The sequence below is a fragment of the Geotrypetes seraphini genome, chromosome 4, assembly GCF_902459505.1.
Source record: "Geotrypetes seraphini chromosome 4, aGeoSer1.1, whole genome shotgun sequence".
NCBI lineage: Eukaryota > Metazoa > Chordata > Amphibia > Gymnophiona > Dermophiidae > Geotrypetes > Geotrypetes seraphini.
In genome coordinates, this window is record NC_047087.1 from 325,748,541 (window position 1) to 325,766,959 (window position 18,419).

Sequence of the window (18,419 nt, forward strand, 5' to 3'; positions counted from 1 at the left end):
ACCATGGGGATAAGGAAGAAAGATGGACCCATGGGAGGGCAGGAGGGAAGAGAGCTAGGATAAGAAAGGGGATGGAAAGAAAGGGACAGGGAGTTATAGCCTGACCAGTAGAGAGAGGGAAGGGGATTCTGAAAGTGGTGAACCACGTGAATGAGGTCAAAAGAAAGATGATGACAAGATGAGTGAGAGAGAAGTGAGTACGTAGTAGAAATGTAATGGGGAGTAGATAGCAGGAAATAAGAGGCTGGGAAAGGAGTGAGATGGGAAATAGGAGAGCTAGGGACAGAGAAGATTGAGAATTGAGAGGTAGCTGAACATTTAAAAAGAAGAAGGGTGAGAAAGAAAGCAAAATTTGAATGGACAGAGGCAAAAAAGAAAAGAGAAAGTTAAAGCTGAAAGGGAAAATCAATATGTTGGAGACAAGCTTAAGGAGGAAATGGAACAAGAGGAGAAAAAAATTGAACAGCAGCCACTGGAAAGAGAATTACCGTATTTTCACGCATATAACGCGCGCGTTATACGCGTATTTACCTACCGCGCATACCCCTCGCGCGTTATATGCGTGAGCGCGGTATACAAAAGTTTTAAAACATAGTTCCCACCCCGCCCGACGCCCGATTCACCCCCCCCAGCAGGACCGCTCGCACCCCCACCCCGAACGACCGCTCGCACGCGCTCCCACCCGCACCCGCATCCACGATCGGAGCAAGAGGGAGCCCAAGCCCTCTTGCCCGGCCGACTCCCCGACGTCCGATACATCCCCCCCCCCGGCAGGACCACTCGCACCCCCACCCCGAACGACCGCTCACACGCGCTCGCACACGCATCCACGATCGGAGCAAGAGGGAGCCCAAGCCCTCTTGCCCGGCCGACTCCCCGACGTCCGATACATCCCCCCCCCGGCAGGACCACTCGCACCCCCACCCCGAAGGACTGCCGACTTCCCGACAATATCGGGCCAGAAGGGAGCCCAAACCCTCCTGGCCACGGCGACCCCCTAACCCCACCCCGCACTACATTACGGGCAGGAGGGATCCCAGGCCCTCCTGCCCTCGACGCAAACCCCCCTCCCCCCCAACGACCGCCCCCCCCCCCAAGAACCTCCGACCGCCCCCCAGCCGACCCGCGATCCCCCTGGCGACCCCCACGACCCCCCCACCCCCCTTCCCCGTACCTTTGGTAGTTGGCCGGACAGACGGGAGCCAAACCCGCCTGTCCGGCAGGCAGCCAACGAAGGAATGAGGCCGGATTGGCCCATCCATCCTAAAGCTCCGCCTACTGGTGGGGCCTAAGGCGCGTGGGCCAATCAGAATAGGCCCTGGAGCCTTAGGTCCCACCTGGGGGCGCGGCCTGAGGCACATGGGCCCAACCCGACCATGTGCCTCAGGCCGCGCCCCCAGGTGGGACCTAAGGCTCCAGGGCCTATTCTGATTGGCCCACGCGCCTTAGGCCCCACCAGTAGGCGGAGCTTTAGGATGGATGGGCCAATCCGGCCTCATTCCTTCGTTGGCTGCCTGCCGGACAGGCGGGTTTGGCTCCCGTCTGTCCGGCCAACTACCAAAGGTACGGGGAAGGGGGGTGGGGGGGTCGTGGGGGTCGCCAGGGGGGTCGCGGGTCGGCTGGGGGAGCGGTCGGAGGTTTTTGGGGGGGGCGGTCATTGGGGGGGAGGGGGGTTTGCGTCGAGGGCAGGAGGACCTGGGATCCCTCCTGCCCGTAATGTAGTGCGGGGTGGGGTTAGGGGGTCGCCGTGGCCAGGAGGGTTTGGGCTCCCTTCTGGCCCAACTACCAAAGGTACGGGGAAGGGGGGTGGGGGGGTCGTGGGGGTCGCCAGGGGGGGTCGCGGGTCGGCTGGGGGGGCGGTCGGAGGTTCTTGGGGGGGGGGGCGGTCGTTGGGGGGAGGGGGGTTTGCGTCGAGGGCAGGAGGGCCTGGGATCCCTCCTGCCCGTAATGTAGTGCGGGGTGGGGTTAGGGGGTCGCCGTGGCCAGGAGGATTTGGGCTCCCTCCTGGCCCGATATTGTTGGGGAGTCGGCGGTCCTTCGGGGGGAGGGATGTATCGGACGTCGGGGGGGGGGGGGCATCAGGCTTTCAGGATGGGGACAGACCTTCAAGGGGGGACAGTGCACGGAAGTCAGGGGGGGTGAACGGAGAGTCGGAAAGTCAGGGCGGGCGAAAGGAGCGTCGGGCAGCATGCGCGGTATACCCGTGAGCGTGGTATACCAAAGTTTTTGTACATATCATCGTGATTTCTGCGCGCTATACCCGTGTGCGCGTTTTATACGGGTGCGCGTTATTTGCGTGAAAATACGGTAGTTGAAGATAGACAAAAAGCAAAAAGAGAAACTGGGACCAAGATGATGAAAAACAAAATATCCAGACAAGATGGAAAAAATTGTTTTATTTTGAATTTATTAACTAGAATATGTTAGCTTTGTGATATGTGCATCACAATTATTTTTGTAGTCAGTGGCAATGAGCAAAATTTGTTGACCATTCCTTCACTTAAGGAATGGTCAACTAGACGGCAGTTTATCTTTTCGGTAACTGCTCCTCAGACTTGGAACGCTCTCCCAATTTACTTACGAAATGAGCAGGACTTAGGAAAATTTAAAAGTAATCTAAAAACATTTCTTTTTAAAGATGCTTTTAATATTTAATTTAACAATTCTTAGACCAGTGATTTTATTTTATTTTATTATGTTTTGTTGTTGTTTGTTTCCCTACTGTGCTTTTCCTTTGTTTTGCTTTTCTTTATTAATTGTATTTCAAACCCCTATCTTACCTTATGTAATGAGAATAATGTACTAGTTATCTACCCAATGTTATTATTTAAAGTTTGTACTGTTTTGCCTCTATTTTGAATGTATTTTAATCTGTTCATCGCTTAGAATTCGATTAAGCGATCAATCAAGAAAAATATTAAACTTGAAACTTGTAGTCATATACAGCTGATTTGGGGGAGGGATTGGAGCCCAAAATTAGTGGATGGGCACCAAAGTTTCTTCCCACCTGAGTGCAATTTACAAATACTTGAGCTATTGGGGATTCCCAAGCCCTGCCACCTGAAGACATCTTCTTCCAGTCTGGCAACCCAAAATCTCCAAGCTTTGCAGCCAATGGCAATATCCTCAAGCTGCCACTGCTTTTATGCATGCAGGAAAGCCAAGGTGATGGGGGGAGGGCAGGGAGGAGGGAAGGCAGCAGCTCTGCAATATTGCTGCCAGCTGCAGAACTTGGGAAGTTGGAGGGGAGGAGGTGGCCATCAGTTGGTGAGGCTTGGGGATCTCTACTAGCTATAGCAGGGAGATGTTCATTTTGAGGGAGCCTAAGCTCAAAGTGGGAGGCCCAAAAAAGCAGTAATATTTACCCTGACTGAACGATCCTCCACCTGCACCGCTGACAACTGATGTAGAATCCCCGCTCTGAAGAGGTTCACCGTAGCTGTAATAGAAGTGAATAGGAAAACCACGAGCAGGCATCCCTGTTCATTAGAGTCGGGATGCGGAAGCCTGTGGCTGCCCCCACTATCAGCGGTGCACATGGAGGATCACTCAGTCAGGGTAAGCATTATTGCTTTTTTGGGTTCCTCTCCACAGTGTCCCTTTAATGAAGGTTTATTATTAGATACGTACATCTTCTATATTAATGATTGCAAATTTGGGACCTGCTCAGCCTTTTTTTTTTTTTTTTTTTGGCTCATCAGCTAGTGTTAGTGTTTGTACGGCCCCAGATTTTTTTCGTCCCATGTGACCCAGGGAAGCCAAAAGGTTGGACACTGCTGCCCTATTCCTTCACCATGAGCAGGGAGAGGTAATTTTCAAAGTGTTCCAGGCCATGCACCAACCCTATTCCCCACTCCTACTCCTTCACCATAAGCAGAGAGGGGTAATTTGCATAGAACCAAATTTGAACCACCAAATTTCCCCGTCCCGCCCTACCCGGCTACTTTTTCGTGTCACCCGGCTGGAAAAATTTCTGGGGAGAACACTGTGGACAAATGCAAAGTGGGAAGAAAAATCCAAATCATAGCTGGCAGATGCTAGGATCCTCTGATAGGGGAGGAAAAAAATGAAGGCAGGCATACTGCTTGGCAGAGGGAGCAGGAAGAGGTGCTGATGGACAGGGGGGAAAAAAGGAAGGGAGGCCTACTGCTTGACAGGGGGAGCAGGAAGAGGTGCTGATGGACAGGGGGGGAAATGAAGGGAGGCCTACTGCTGGACAGGGGGAGCAGGAAGAGGTGCTGATGGACAGGGAGGAGGTAAAACAAAGGGAGAAGGGCTGCTGCTGGATAAGGGGAGCAGTGAAGGGGTGGTGATGGACACAGGGGAGGTAAAAAGAAGGGAGAAAGGACAGGGGGAACACGCAAGGGGTGGTGGTGGAAGCCAAAACAAAGAAAGACAGAAATACAGAAAGCGGCTAAGGAGACAGAGAGAGAAAGAAATAAAGACAGACACACGCATATATTCTAGCACCCGTTAATGTAACGGGCTATAAAGCTAGTTTTCTATAATGAACTAAAACTGTATTTTTAAAGCTGTTTTGTACTGGCAGAGAACTGTATGCTTTCATAGTTTTCTAAGCAGCTTTAAAAATACAGTTATATAAAACAACTCTACAACTTAGACCTAAAAAAAGAGTTTGACCACCTTTAGCTTTGATATAGCATTCTTCTCATTGCTTTCAGCGGGTCACAGTAGCCTTGAACTTCTATTCAAGTTTCTTTATTTTTGATATACCATCTATCAAAACAAATGTCTAGACGGTGTACAATATAAAAAGATTATGAGGGACAGTTAAAATAAATAAATATTTTCATATATTAAAAAAAATATTAGACGGATTCGGATTAACATACATGAGACGGAAGGAGAGTAGGGGAGGGCAAGGATATTTAAAATACATCGAAGTAAAATTAGTTTCAAGTTTATTATTATTAGGATTTTATATACCGCCTATCAAGGTTATCTAAGCGGTTTTTACAATCAGGTACTCAAGGACGGGAATTGGAAGTGGAAAAAACATTGGGAGGGGAATCATTTCAAAAGAAGTATTAGATGTTTCATAGCTTCACATGAATGAAGAAACTGAGAGACTGAAGCTGATACTAAAGATTAAAGGCATCTTTAAAAAAGAAGGTTTTAAGTTTGGATTAAAATTTTTCAGGCGAGTTCTCTAATCGAACGTCTAATGGGAGCGCATTCCACAGAGAGGGGGCAGTAACTGAAAAGATGGTTTTGCGAGTAGTATCGTAAAATAGCTCCTATATTGATGGTATGGAGAGTAGATTTTGATTATTTGATTGGAGGGTCCTTGATAATGAATAAGGGATCAAAAGTTTATTTATGAACACCGGTTGGTTAGAGTTGTTTGTTTTAAAAGTGAGGAGGAGTATTTTATAGGAGAGACGATGAGTAATAGGTAGTCAATGCGCTTTGCGGAGGAGAGGTGTGACATACTCAAATTTTTTTGCATGATAGATTAGTTTAACAGCAATATTTTGCAATAGTTGTAGGCGACGGATTTCTTTCCGGGTTATGCCGTGATAAAGGGCATTACAGTAATCTATAGTATAAATTACAAGATGTCGGGGGTGACATTAGCCAAATGCGAACAAGAAAGGGATTTGGGTTGCTGATAGACAGAACCCTAAAGCCATCGGCTCAATGTGCGGCGGCAGCGAAGAAAGCAAATAGGATGTTGGGCATGATTAAGAAGGGGATCACGAGTAGGTCGAAAGATGTTATAATGCCACTTTACAGAACAATGGTCAGACCACACTTAGAATACTGTGTCCAACACTGGTCTCCATACCTTAAGAAGGATAAAATTCTGTTGGAAAGGGTACAGAGGCAAGCCACGAAATTAGTCAAAGGCATGGAGAATTTAAGCTACATGGAACGCCTCGGAAAACTGGGACTGTTCACCCTCGAAAAGAGAAGACTGCGTGGGGATCTAATAGAGACTTTTAAAATATTAAAGGGATTTGATCAAATTGACCAGGAAGCAGCATTACTGACATTTTCAGATGTGACACGGACAAGAGGTCATAGCCTAAAACTGAATGGCAGCAGGTTCAGGACAGATGTCAGGAAGTTCTGTTTCACACAGAGAATGGTGGGCGCTTGGAATGCTCTCCCGGAGGAGGTGGTGGCAGAAAATACTGTGCTGGGTTTCAAACGCAAGTTGGATGCACACCTTCTTGCAGATCATATTGAAGGATACGGGAAATCCGGGTCTCCAAAAAGGAGCACCTAAATGGGCCTCCGCGTGTGCGGATCACCGGACTAGATGGACCTCGGTCTGATCCGGTGAAGGCGTTTCTTATGTTCTTATGTGAATCAGGATATTAATTGAGGAGGGATCAAGGAAAGAAGAGATAGAACGGATGAGCCTAAGCTTATGAAAACATTTCTGCATAACTGCACTAACTTGTTGATGAAAGTGAGGTCCTTGTCTAGAATGACTCCGAGAAATTTAACTTTACTATCTGTTTGAATTGGCGAGAAGTCGATACAGATGGGTAGACATAAGTGTTCATCTGGAGAGGGCGCGAAAAGGACACAAGTAGTTTTTAGAATGTTTAGTGGAAGTTTATTATGCCGAAGCCAGACTGATTTCATTACGTTTTTGATTAATTTCAGTCATTTCTTCAGGGGATGTAGGATTTAAGGGGTGAAGTAATTGGATATCATCGGCATATGTAAATACAGTGAAACCTATAGATTGAGCCAGAATGAGTAGTGGTGCCAGAAATATATTAAAGAGAAGAGGAGAAAGAATCGAGTCCTAAGGGATCCCATAGTTTTGATAAATAGTGGAGGAGATAGTCATTGAAATTGATTTTATAGTTTCGATCCTGAAAGTAAGAAGAGAACCATTGCAAAACTGTACCAAAAATATTGATAGATTCTAGTCGTGTAAGAAATAGAGAATGATCAATTGTGTCAAAAGCAGAAGTGAGATCTAAAGAAATTAGAACAGAGGATTTACGGTGATCTTTAAAATAATGAATTGAAGTAGTTAGTCCAATGAGCAAGAGTTCAGTGGAGTAATTTTTCCGAAAACCTGTTTGGTAAGGCATTAGTTTTTTCAGCAAAATTGGATAGTTGATTAAAAACCAGTTTTTCAATTATTTTTGCTAGGAAGGGCAAGTTAGCGATGGGACGGTAGTTATTGATTTGTTTTTCAGATATGTTTATTTGTTTAAGTTTTGGGAATACAATAGCGGATTTCCAAGAAGATGGTATGTTGCCGGTAGAGAGGCTTTTGATGATCATGTCAAGTAGGAATGGACTGAAGATGCTGAAGTGATTTCTAAGAATGGTAGGGGGCAGATTTTCTAAAGAGCTATTCCTTGGATTCAGGCTCTGAGTTATGGCCTGCAGTTAATCTAATGTGGGTAGACAGAAAGCAGAGAGTGAACTGAAAGGAAGTGAGTATTTGGGTAAAGGGGAAATAGGTGAGTTAGATATTGAAGTGCTAACAAGTGTTGTTCGTACACTTTTAATCTTTTGGTCAAAATGTTCGGCAAGGGCTTGAGCTGTAGGTTGGTTTGAGGTAGAGCCAGGTCTTTTGATGTAAGGAGAGAGTGAGCAAACAATGGTATATAATGCTGAGGAGTTTTTTGCAGTAGCTATATGGTTAGCATAGTATTTTTTCTTGGCTGCCTGTAATGATGGAGAGCATGCTCAACTTTTTTTTCCTTTTTTGCTTTTGATTAACGAGCATGATTATAATTTGTATTTATCCCAGGACAAGCAGACAGGTATTCTCACTAGTGGGTGATGTCATCCAACAGAGCCCCGATGCGGACGTCTCACAAGCATACTTGCTTGAAGAAACTTCAGAAGTTTCGAGATGCCCGCACCGCGCATGCGCGAGTGCCTTCCCGCCCGATGCACCGGGCGTGTCTCCTCAGTTCTTTTCTTTCCGCGGAGCTGAGAAGTTTGCTTCAACTCTCTGCGCTGAGTGAACCCGTGTTCTTGCCTTCTAGTACCACGGTTTTGAGTTTGTTTTCTCGTAATCGTGTGTTTTCATTCTGTTGTTTTATTATTTAAAAAAAAAAAAAATTTCTTCCGGAGATTCGACCGGGTCGGCCTCGTGGCTGAGGCCCCGCTCCTTCAATCTAGCGGCGGAGCTTTTTCGGCCTATGTCCCGGCCGATTACCGGTTTTAAAAAGTGTATCAAGTGCCAGCATGCGATTTCGTTGACGGACCCACATCGACGCTGTCTGCAGTGTCTTAGTCCAGAACATCTTCCGAAATCGTGCCGGCCTTGTTCCACTCTAACAGCACGTGCTTTTAAGTGTCGCTGTATCCTGTGGGAGTCGATGTTCAAGATGGAAGCTTCTAAGGATCCTTCGGCTTCAACTTCGACAAGTGCTTCGCCTATACCTGCGAAGTCGTCTTCTACTCCTGCTGCATCGGGTCTTTTGAAGCCGGCCTCCTTCGTCCCGGCTTCGACCCCGCCTCCTGCTCCGGTGCCTACTTAAGTCTCCTGATGATGGCGTCCCGAGTTCTCAATTACACCTTCCATTTTGCCACCTATTTGGAGTTCTTCCTGCCTGTGCTTCGGAAGTTTACACCTTATATCGAATCTCAAGCTCGTTTTGAATTCGAGGAGGTCGTCGCCTCGCTGTCCCAGCTGCATCTTCAACTGATGCAATCCTCCTATGATGCCTTTGAGCTCTCGGCACGAGCTGCCGCCTGTTCCGTGGCCATGCGTCGCTTAGCCTGGCTTCGAACCATTGACATGGACCCGAACCTCCAGGACAGGCTTGCCAATGTCCCCTGTGCGGGTGCAGATTTGTTTGATGAATCTATTGAGACCGTGACGAAGAAGCTGTCGGACCATGAAAAATCTTTCCAGTCCATCCTTCGTCCCAAGCCTAAACTTGCTCAGTCTCGACCTTCTCGACCGCCCTTGATCTATCAGCGGTGTTATACTCCCAGGCAGGCTCCTGCTGCGAGACAACCAGCGAAGAGACAGCCGCCACAGAAGGCTCAACAAAAACCTCAGCCTTCTGCTGTTTCCAAGGCTCCTCAGCCTTTTTGACTCTCTGGTAGGGAGCATAACCAACACCGTTCTGCTATCCCCTGTTTTTCCAATTGGGGATCGCCTCCATCATTTTTATCATCGATGGATGGCTATTACTACCGACCTTTGGGTCCTTACCATCATCAGGGAAGGATATTCTCTTCAGTTCCATTGGGTCCCCCCGGACCACCCTCCAAGAGAGTATCCTTCCAGCTTGACCCAGACCGCCCTTCTTCTTCAGGAAGCTCAGGCTTTGCTCCGGCTTCGGGCCGTCGAGCCGGTCCCTGTGGACCAACACAACCGGGGGTTTTACTCCTGGTACTTCCTTGTTCCGAAGAAGACGGGCGACCTGCGTCCTATTCTGGACCTCAGGGTCCTCAACAAGTTCCTGGTCAAGGAGAGATTTTGCATGCTGACCCTAGCTTCTCTCTACCTCCTCCTCGAGCAGAATGACTGGTTATGCTCTCTGGATCTCAAGGAGGCCTACACTCACATTCCCATTCATCCGGCCTCTCGCAAATTCCTCAGATTTCAGGTGGGACATCTGCATCTGCAGTATCGAGTGCTTCCCTTCGGCCTGTCCTCGTCTCCCAGAGTCTTCACAAAGTGTCTGGTGGTGGTGGCCGCTGCACTCCGGAACCATGGTCTTCAGGTGTTTCCCTACCTCGACGACTGGCTCATCAAAGCCGCCTCGGCTCCAGGGGTCATCTTGGCAACCCAAAGGACTATTTGGTTCCTGCAGAGTTTGGGGTTCGAGATCAACCTCCCAAAATCTCATCTGCAACCGACCCAGTCTCTGCCCTTCATTGGGACGGTTCTCGATACTATTCAGCTCAGAGCATTCCTTCCTCCTCAGCACCTGGATGCTCTACTTCATCTCTGCCAGTCAGTGTCTTCTCGCCAGTCCATCTCAGCGAGACACATGATGGTTCTTCTGGGCCACATGGCCTCTACAGTTCATGTGACTCCTTTTGCCAGACTTCACCTCAGAATTCCTCAGTGGACCCTGGCTTCTCAATGGACACAGGTGTCAGACCCTTTGACTTGTCACATCCTGGTCACTCCTGCTCTTCAGCAGACTCTACATTGGTGGATGATCTCTTCAAATCTATACAGAGGTTTGCTGTTTCACACTCCTCCCCACTAGAAGGTTCTCACGACCGATTCCTCGACCTATGCATGGGGGGCTCATCTGGACAGTCTTCGCACTCAAGGCTTCTGGACCAGTGCGGACCGGCTGTGCCATATCAATCTTCTGGAACTCAGGGCGATTTTCAATGCTCTTCAGGCTTTTCAACATATGCTTCACGACCTCATTCGCACGGACAATCAGGTCGCAATGTATTATGTCAACAAGCAGGGGGGCACGGGATCGGCCTCCCTCTGCCAGGAAGCTCTCAGAGTCTGGGATTGGGCGATTCGCCACAACACCTTCCTCAAAGCTGCCTACATTCAGGGGGCAGACAATGCCTTGGCGGACAACTTAAGTCGTCTCCTCCAGCCTCACGAATGGACTCTCCATTCCAAGCCCCTTCATCAGATCTTCTCTCAGTGGGGGACGCCTCAGATCGACCTCTTTGCAGCTCCCCACAACTTCAAACTGCCTTAATTCTGCTCCAGGATCTACACTCCTCATCGCCTCGAGGCAGATGCCTTTCTTGTGGATTGGAGGAATCTCTTTCTATATGCATTTCCTCCGTTTCCTCTCATTCAAAAGACTCTCGTCAAGCTGAAGTCAGACCATTCCACCATGATTCTGATAGCTCCTCGGTGGCCCAGACAACCTTGGTACTCCCTTCTACTTCAACTCAGCAGCAGGGAGCCATTCCTTCTTCCAGTGTTTCCTTCACTGCTTACTCAGCATCAAGGATCTCTGCTCCATCCCAACCTGAAGTCTCTCCACCTGACAGCTTGGTTCCTCTCAATGTGACTCCCCGCCAGTTTTCCAAAGCGGTGAGGGATATGTTGGAGGCTTCCAGGAAGCCTGCTACTAGACAATGCTACTCCCAAAAATGGACTAGATTTTCTACCTGGTAAATTTCTAATCGTAAGGAGCCTCAACGAGCCTCCCTATCTTCTGTTTTGAACTATATTCTGCACCTATCTCATTCTGGCCTCAAGTCTACATCGCTACGAGTCCATCTGAGTGCAATTGCGGCTTTTCATCAGCCTCTGCAAGGGAAACCTCTCTCTGCTCATCCTGTGGTTTCCAGATTTATGAAAGGACTTTTCCATGTCAATCCTCCTCTCAAACCTCCTCCAGTGGTTTGGGACCTCAATGTTGTCCTTTCCCAACTTATGAAACCTCCTTTTGAGCCTCTCAACAAGGCTCCGCTGAAGTTTCTCACTTGGAAAGTGTTTTTTCTTGTTGCCCTCACTTCTGCCCGCAGAGTCAGTGAGCTTCAGGCCTTAGTGGCGGACCCACCTTTCACAGTATTCCATCATGACAAGGTGGTCCTTCGCACTCATCCGAAATTCCTGCCTAAAGTGGTCTCTGAATTTCATCTCAACCAATCCATAGTTCTCCCTGTGTTTTTTCCAAAGCCTCATTCTCATCCTGTAGAATCAGCTCTTCACACTCTGGACTGTAAACGTGCTTTGGATTTCTACCTGGATTGCACCAAACCACACAGAACTTTTCGTCTCCTTTGATCCGAACAAGTTGGGACGCCCTGTCTCGAAGCGTACCATCTCCAACTGGATGGTGGCTTGCATCTCTTTCTACTATGCCCAGGCTGGATTACCCCTTCCCTGTAAGGTCACAACCCATAAGGTCAGAGCAATGGCGGCCTCTGTAGCCTTCCTCAGATCGAAACCGATTGGGGAGATTTGTAAGGCTGCCACTTGGTCCTCGGTTCACCTCTCATTATTGTCTGGATACTTTCTCCAGACGGGATGGACAGTTTGGCCAAACAGTTTTACAAAATTTATTCTCCTAAGTTGCCAACTCTCCCACCATCCCATTGAGGTTAGCTTGGAGGTCACCCACTAGTGAGAATACCTACCTGCTTGTCCTGGGATAAAGCAATGTTACTTACCGTAACAGTTGTTATCCAGGGACAGCAGGCAGCTATTCTCACATCCCACCCACCTCCCCTGGGTTGGCTTCTCTGCTAGCTACCTGAACTGAGGAGACACGCCTGGTGCATCGGGCGGGAAGGCACTCGCGCATGTGTGGTGCGGGCATCTCGAAACTTCTGAAGTTTCTTCAAGCAAGTATGCTTGTGAGATGTCCGCATCGGGGCTCTGTTGGATGACATCACCCACTAGTGAGAATAGCTGCCTGCTGTCCCTGGATAACAACTGTTACGGTAAGTGACATTGCTAATTGGGTTTCAACAGTTACTAACCAATCTATTCTCTCTCCCTCCTTTCCCCTTACCTTCATGCCGATGTTTAATTTTCTGACAAGCATCCGCCAGAGCCTCGAAGTCACATGCGGCTGTCGGGAAGTTCTCCGACGCAACTGGAAACAGGAAGTTGCATCAGAGGAGAACTTTCCGACAGCCACACGCGACCTCAGGACCCCGGCAGCGGCGGTGATCATTAGGAAGGAGGGAGGGGGCTGCACGCGATCATGACTACTCGCGTTCCCTCCCTTAACTAGGGAGACAAGGCATCCAATCGGGGGGGGGGGGGGGGAGCCAAGACTAGAGGGTTGGGATTCTGTTTTCTGGAAAACACCCTTGGCAGATCCTACAAGTTTGTGTTGATAAGGAAGGACGCTATCTTCTCGTAAAAGCGAAACTGCCCCCCCCCCCCGATTAGATGCCAAACGAATATGAGAAAAACGCTTATGGGTAAGCAATTTATTATGGCGAGGTAGCAAGTGGGATTCCTGAATGAAAATAACATCAGTCTTCAAACGAGAGGCCTCATGAAATAATATGTGGTGTTTCACAGACATGTTCAACCCTCTCACATTCAAGAACATGATTTTTAAAGTTGACATCACACCATAATCAAATAAGAGAAAACCAGCCTAATCAGTCTTGAGCCAGGGACAAAGTGATTAAGTTAAAAACAGCTAATATAAAACACAAACGCCAAACCTCCCTCCCTACTCCCATATCCCCTAAAAAAACTTAATACATAAACCCGAACTCTCTCCCCTCTCATTCTTCCCCTATCTATCACACTCTTCCCCTGTCCCCAAACTACCTGTAGAACCCACTAACTTCAGTAGCAATCTCCCAGAATGACCTCTGCACCCCCTTCTCTACATCATGAGGGGGACGTGTCTTACTCAAAAAGAGGACACCCCATAAGAAAAAATAAAAACCTCCCTCTCCCCCAAATGAAAAAGGAAACTCCCATCAAGGGTGTCCCAAAGTGGAACCCGGAGCCCGGGACTCATTTTCAAACGCCCTGCAAGAATAATATAATATGATAGTGAGATATAATATAACAAATACAAAAAAATGCATAAACTTTCCAGAACCATAGAAAATAAACAGTCTATGCCCCAGAAGCATATTCCTAGAAAGTCACCTATGGACTCCTGCAGGCCTACAGTCCCTGAACATGCCAAGGGTAGGCAAAAGAAGATCACCAAAATAAAGGCCACCAGAATCAACCCTTATCCACAGAAGATCCCCCAGGACCTGGACCAGCCAACGATTGTCGGGTAAGACATTCCTTTGCCCTTGGTGACCCGTTGCCACTTCATTCGATGGGAAAACAATCTCTGGGGCTGTGATCCCGATGTTTGGGTGACCACTGGATTCGCAACAGCAGCCTGGGAACAGCACCACAACTTGCCATCCAGATAAAAGACCAAGGCAAAAGGGTATAGCCATTTGTATTTGATGTACACGGTTTAAGCTCCCCCCTTCACCTCAATTCTGATAGATTTCCACGGTATAAGAATCCCATACAAACCAAGGCACTTAAAGAGATACTCTTTATTGGGTGCAACGCAGCATGCTCTTTTTCTTATAGATACATTGACTGAAATCTCAGTTAAGGTTAGTCCACTCATGTCCCTTTGGAACAATCCCAAAATTCAAAATCACGACAAATCTCTATCATGGAAAAGGTGGCAGTTTGTCCATAAATTGTCTACCCTCAACTCGTTAATTCCATTCGATATACTGTGCTCTACATACTCGCTGCCTTCTTCTACTTATTCACAATGGCGTTCTCTCACTGGAGTGTTGCCGTCTTTACATATACGATTTGACTATATGACTTCCAAAAATACTATTTACAACTGGTCTTCTCTGTCTCTACTAAAAGGCAAGGCGATATCATCCTTCTACAGTATTTTAAGAGATCACTCCTTCACTTTTTCACCTCAATCTATGAAGCACTGGGACGCTATACTTACCACTCCGCTTTCTGACATTGATTGGGAGCTTTTCTGGTCATCAACAAATCGCCCGCTTTTATCTTCTAGAGTATCACAATCAATGTACTTCCTTATGTGGCAGGCAATATGGACCCCACTTCGCATGTGGAAAGCTAACTTAAAGCAAGACTGTTTGTTGGAACTGTTTGAAAGAGGAAGGAACTCTTGATCATATGTTATTTCATTGTACTCTAGTCTGCTCTTTTTGGATCTACGTCTGGAACACCATACAATCTATTACTAACTGCTCAGAAGAAATCTCTATAGACATTGTAATCCTTCGCTCTCAACACCCATGTTTCACACAATCAAATTGTCCACCTAAACTCATTGATACCATGTTGGTGACTGCCCTCATGCACATTCTAAAAAATTGGAAATCACCCTCGCTATTAGATTATACCTTTTGGTGGAACTCTCTGAGTATGTATCATAGATTTGAATCCTACGCATATGAGAAGAGAGTTACATTCCGAACCTGCATGAACTTGAAATACAACAAATCTCCATGGTCATTCTTAGATTCCTATGTACGCTCATCTTCTTAGACACTCCTGTTATCCTTTTCTTCTCCTCTCTTCTCTCTTTCCTTTTTCTTTACTGCTCTCTCTCATCTTTATCTTATATATCCCTTACATACATTTTTAATAATTGGAGCCTTTGCTCCTATACAGTTAAACATAGATTTATATATTTTATATACAGAAAGCTTTATTTTGTTTCTATGTACTTTAAATGATTCTTGTATCCTTTAAAATACTTAATAAAAATTATTGAACTTAAAAAAAAAAAGAATCCCATACAAAAGGCGCTTTCTTCTGAGCTGCTGCAAATATAAGTTCATTTAATTTGTAGGTTGCAAAACATACTGCTACATCTCGTGGAGCCCGCTTAATCAGAATAGCTTTGGGCTGAAGGGCCTGGTCTTGATCATGTAATAAATCGCTCACCAGTTTTTGTATGGATTGCTCACAATTTGTAAATTCAGGTGCATGTTTGCTGCGGGAGCTCTGAGGATGTATTTACCGGAGAGTGGAAGGCACGGTTATTTCCTGTGCACGGGAGCCGTGCGCTTCTTTTCCTGCGCTGTCGGTGGTTCTTCTCCAGGCTGTTTTTCCTTTTTGGCGGTGGCCTGTTTGTTAGTGTTAGCTGCGTTGAAGGTAAACCAAAATACTCGTATATCAAAGCAAGTTTCCCCATAGGAAATAATGGAAACTCGCTTTGATATGTTCCCCCCGAAGGCCCCCCCTGCGATCTGGCACCCCCCCCTCCCCGCCGCTTCTGACTGTCATCTGGGCCTCGGCCTCGGCACCGGCACCTGTATGTCCTGTGCGTTGGTGCCCGTGTCCGAAGATCGGCCTCCTCTTCTTGCTGGGCCTTGAGCATCTGCGCATGCTCAAGGCCTGCAAGTTCACGTTCTCTCCAAGAAGAAAAACTGTCGACAATAGAGGTGAGCCATGAGAATGTCCTGCAACAGATAGATAGATTGAAGAGCGACAAATCACCAGGCCTGGATGGAATCCACCCACTATAAGAACTAAGAAATGAAATAGCGGAAATACTCCGAGTTTGCAACCTATCCTTGAAAACTGGTGAGATCCCGGAGGACTGGAGGATAGCAAATGTTACACCTATCTTTAAAAAGGGATCGAGAGGTGACCCGGGAAACTACAGGCCGGTAAGTTTGACATCGGTTCCGGGCAAGATGGTAGAGGCACTGATAAAGGACATTGAAAAAAATGGACTAATGAAAGCGAGCCAACATGGCTTCTGCAAAGGAAGATCGTGCCAAACAAACTTACTGCACTTCTTTGAGGGGGTAAACAGCCAGATGGACAAAGGGGAACCCATAGACATCATTTATCTCGACTTCCAAAAAGCCTTTGACAAGGTACCCTATGAGCGGCTACTTAGGAAGCTCTGGAACCACGGGGTGGAAGGGGACATACACAGATGGGTTAAACACTGGTTGGCAGACAGGAAGCAAAGGGTTGGAGTGAAGGGCCACTACTCGGACTGGAGGAGGGTCACGAGCAGAGTTCCGCAGGGGTCGGAACTCGGACCGCTGCTGTTCAATATATTTATCAACGACCTAGAAACAGGGACGAAGTGTGAAGTTATAAAATTTGCGGATGACACTAAACTCTGTAGCAGGGTTAGAACTGTGAAAGAATGTGAGGACCTACAAAGGGACCTGAACAAATTGGAGGAGTGGGTGATTAAATGGCAAATGAACTTCAATGTAGGGAAATGCAAGGTCAAGGGAAAAAGAACCCAATGTTCAGCTACCAAATGGGGGGATTAATACTAGAGGCAAGTAACCTTGAAAAGGACTTGGGTGTGCTGGTGGACACAACAATGAAGTCAACAGCACAATGCGCAGCAGCCTCAAAGAAAGCAAACAGAATGTTGGGTATAATTAAGAAGGGTATTACAGCCAGAACGAAGGAAGTCATCATGCCGCTGTATTGCGCGATGGTGCGCCAGCATCTGGAATACTGTGTCCAATATTGGTCGCCGTACCTAAAGAAGGACATGGAGATACTTGAGAGGGTTCAGAGAAGAGCAACAAAAATGATAAAAGGTATGGAAAACCTTTCATATGTAGACAGGCTGGAAAGGCTGGGGCTCTTCACCCTAGAGAAGCGGAGACTCAGAGGAGACACGATAGAGACTTACAAGATCATGAAGGGCATAGAGAAGGTGGAAAGGGACAGGTTCTTCAGCCTATTGGGAACTACAAGAACAAGGGGGCACTCTGAGAAATTGAAAGGGGACAGGTTTAGAACCAATGCTAGGAAATTTTTCTTCACTCAGAGGGTGGTGGACATCTGGAATGCGCTTCCGGAGGATGTGTTAGGTCAGAGTACATTAAGGGGATTCAAAGAGGGATTAGACAAGTTCCTGAAGGATAAGGGGATTGAGGGATAGAGATAGAGATAGGATTATGGAAGGGTATAGATAGAAGAAAAATGGGGATTGAAATGTTTTAGACAAAGGATCACTTACAGGTCATGGACCTGATGGGGCGCCGCGGGAGCGGACTGCTGGGCACGATGGACCCCTGGTCTAACTCAGCGGAGGCAACTTCTTATGTTCTTATGTGTCTCAGGGATGCTACGAAATTGGAGATTATTCCTGCGTGATCTATTCTCGAGATCCTCCAGTTTATCAATCAAATAATTATGATCCACTTTGTTGCTGAAGAGAACCCTCGAGCGCAGTAATGGCCTCATGGTGTTCATCCAACCTTGATTCCGATTCCATCAGGCGATTCCCTAATTCAGAGATTTTTCTCCGTAGATCGCTAGCTAGTGTGGTCAGGTCCGAATGCACTGCCTTCAGATCACTTTTAATCTCTTCCAACAGTGAGCGAAAGGCCAGCATCGGATCCACTACAGTAATCACTGATGCCTCGGGTTCTTCCTGCAAAATGTGAGTCGCAGATACGGGAACCGCCGCCATATTATTCGGAGCCGTGGCGCTACAGGGTGGTAAGCAAAAGCGGTTAAATCCGCTCGCCCCGAGCTTTTCTTTTTCATTTCCTTCGCCAAATTCTGCTGAGAACCACTTTTATAAAGCATTTCAATCGCCAAACTCCACTGAGAAACAAGTGAAAATAGGCTATTTAGAAAGGAGTCCTGGAGAGCTCTCGATTCAAACTGCCATTGAGTTAGATGACGTCACTTCCTCCCCTCTCCTCTGTTTTTAGACTCATTATTTCATCCCTTACCCCACCCTCTGTCCAGCATATGTACATCTCTTTGGACTGTCCCTTCCCTCCATGTACTTTTACATGAGGGCTTAGTCCCCCCTCGAAGGCCTGCATGTTTCCCCCCTTCTTTCTTGCATCTTCCAGCTTCCCGGTCTCACCTTCAAAGCAACCTGCAGAGGATTGCCAGTGCTGTAACGATCCTAGCAGGCTGCCATCGGTCTCCGCATCATGTTCCTCTGCTGCGGTCCCGCCCCTCCTCTGACGTACGGGACCACGGCAGAGGAAGCGTGCTGCGGAGGCCGACGGCAGCCTCCTAGGAT

At 47.4% G+C, this 18,419-nt stretch overlaps 1 protein-coding gene across 3 annotated transcripts in view; it reads left to right on the forward strand.

Moving 5' to 3' along the window:
• Positions 1-18,419, forward strand: part of ZRANB1 (zinc finger RANBP2-type containing 1) — a 333,688-nt gene that overhangs the window by 115,126 nt on the left and 200,143 nt on the right. The gene's annotated exons all lie outside the window — the stretch shown is intronic.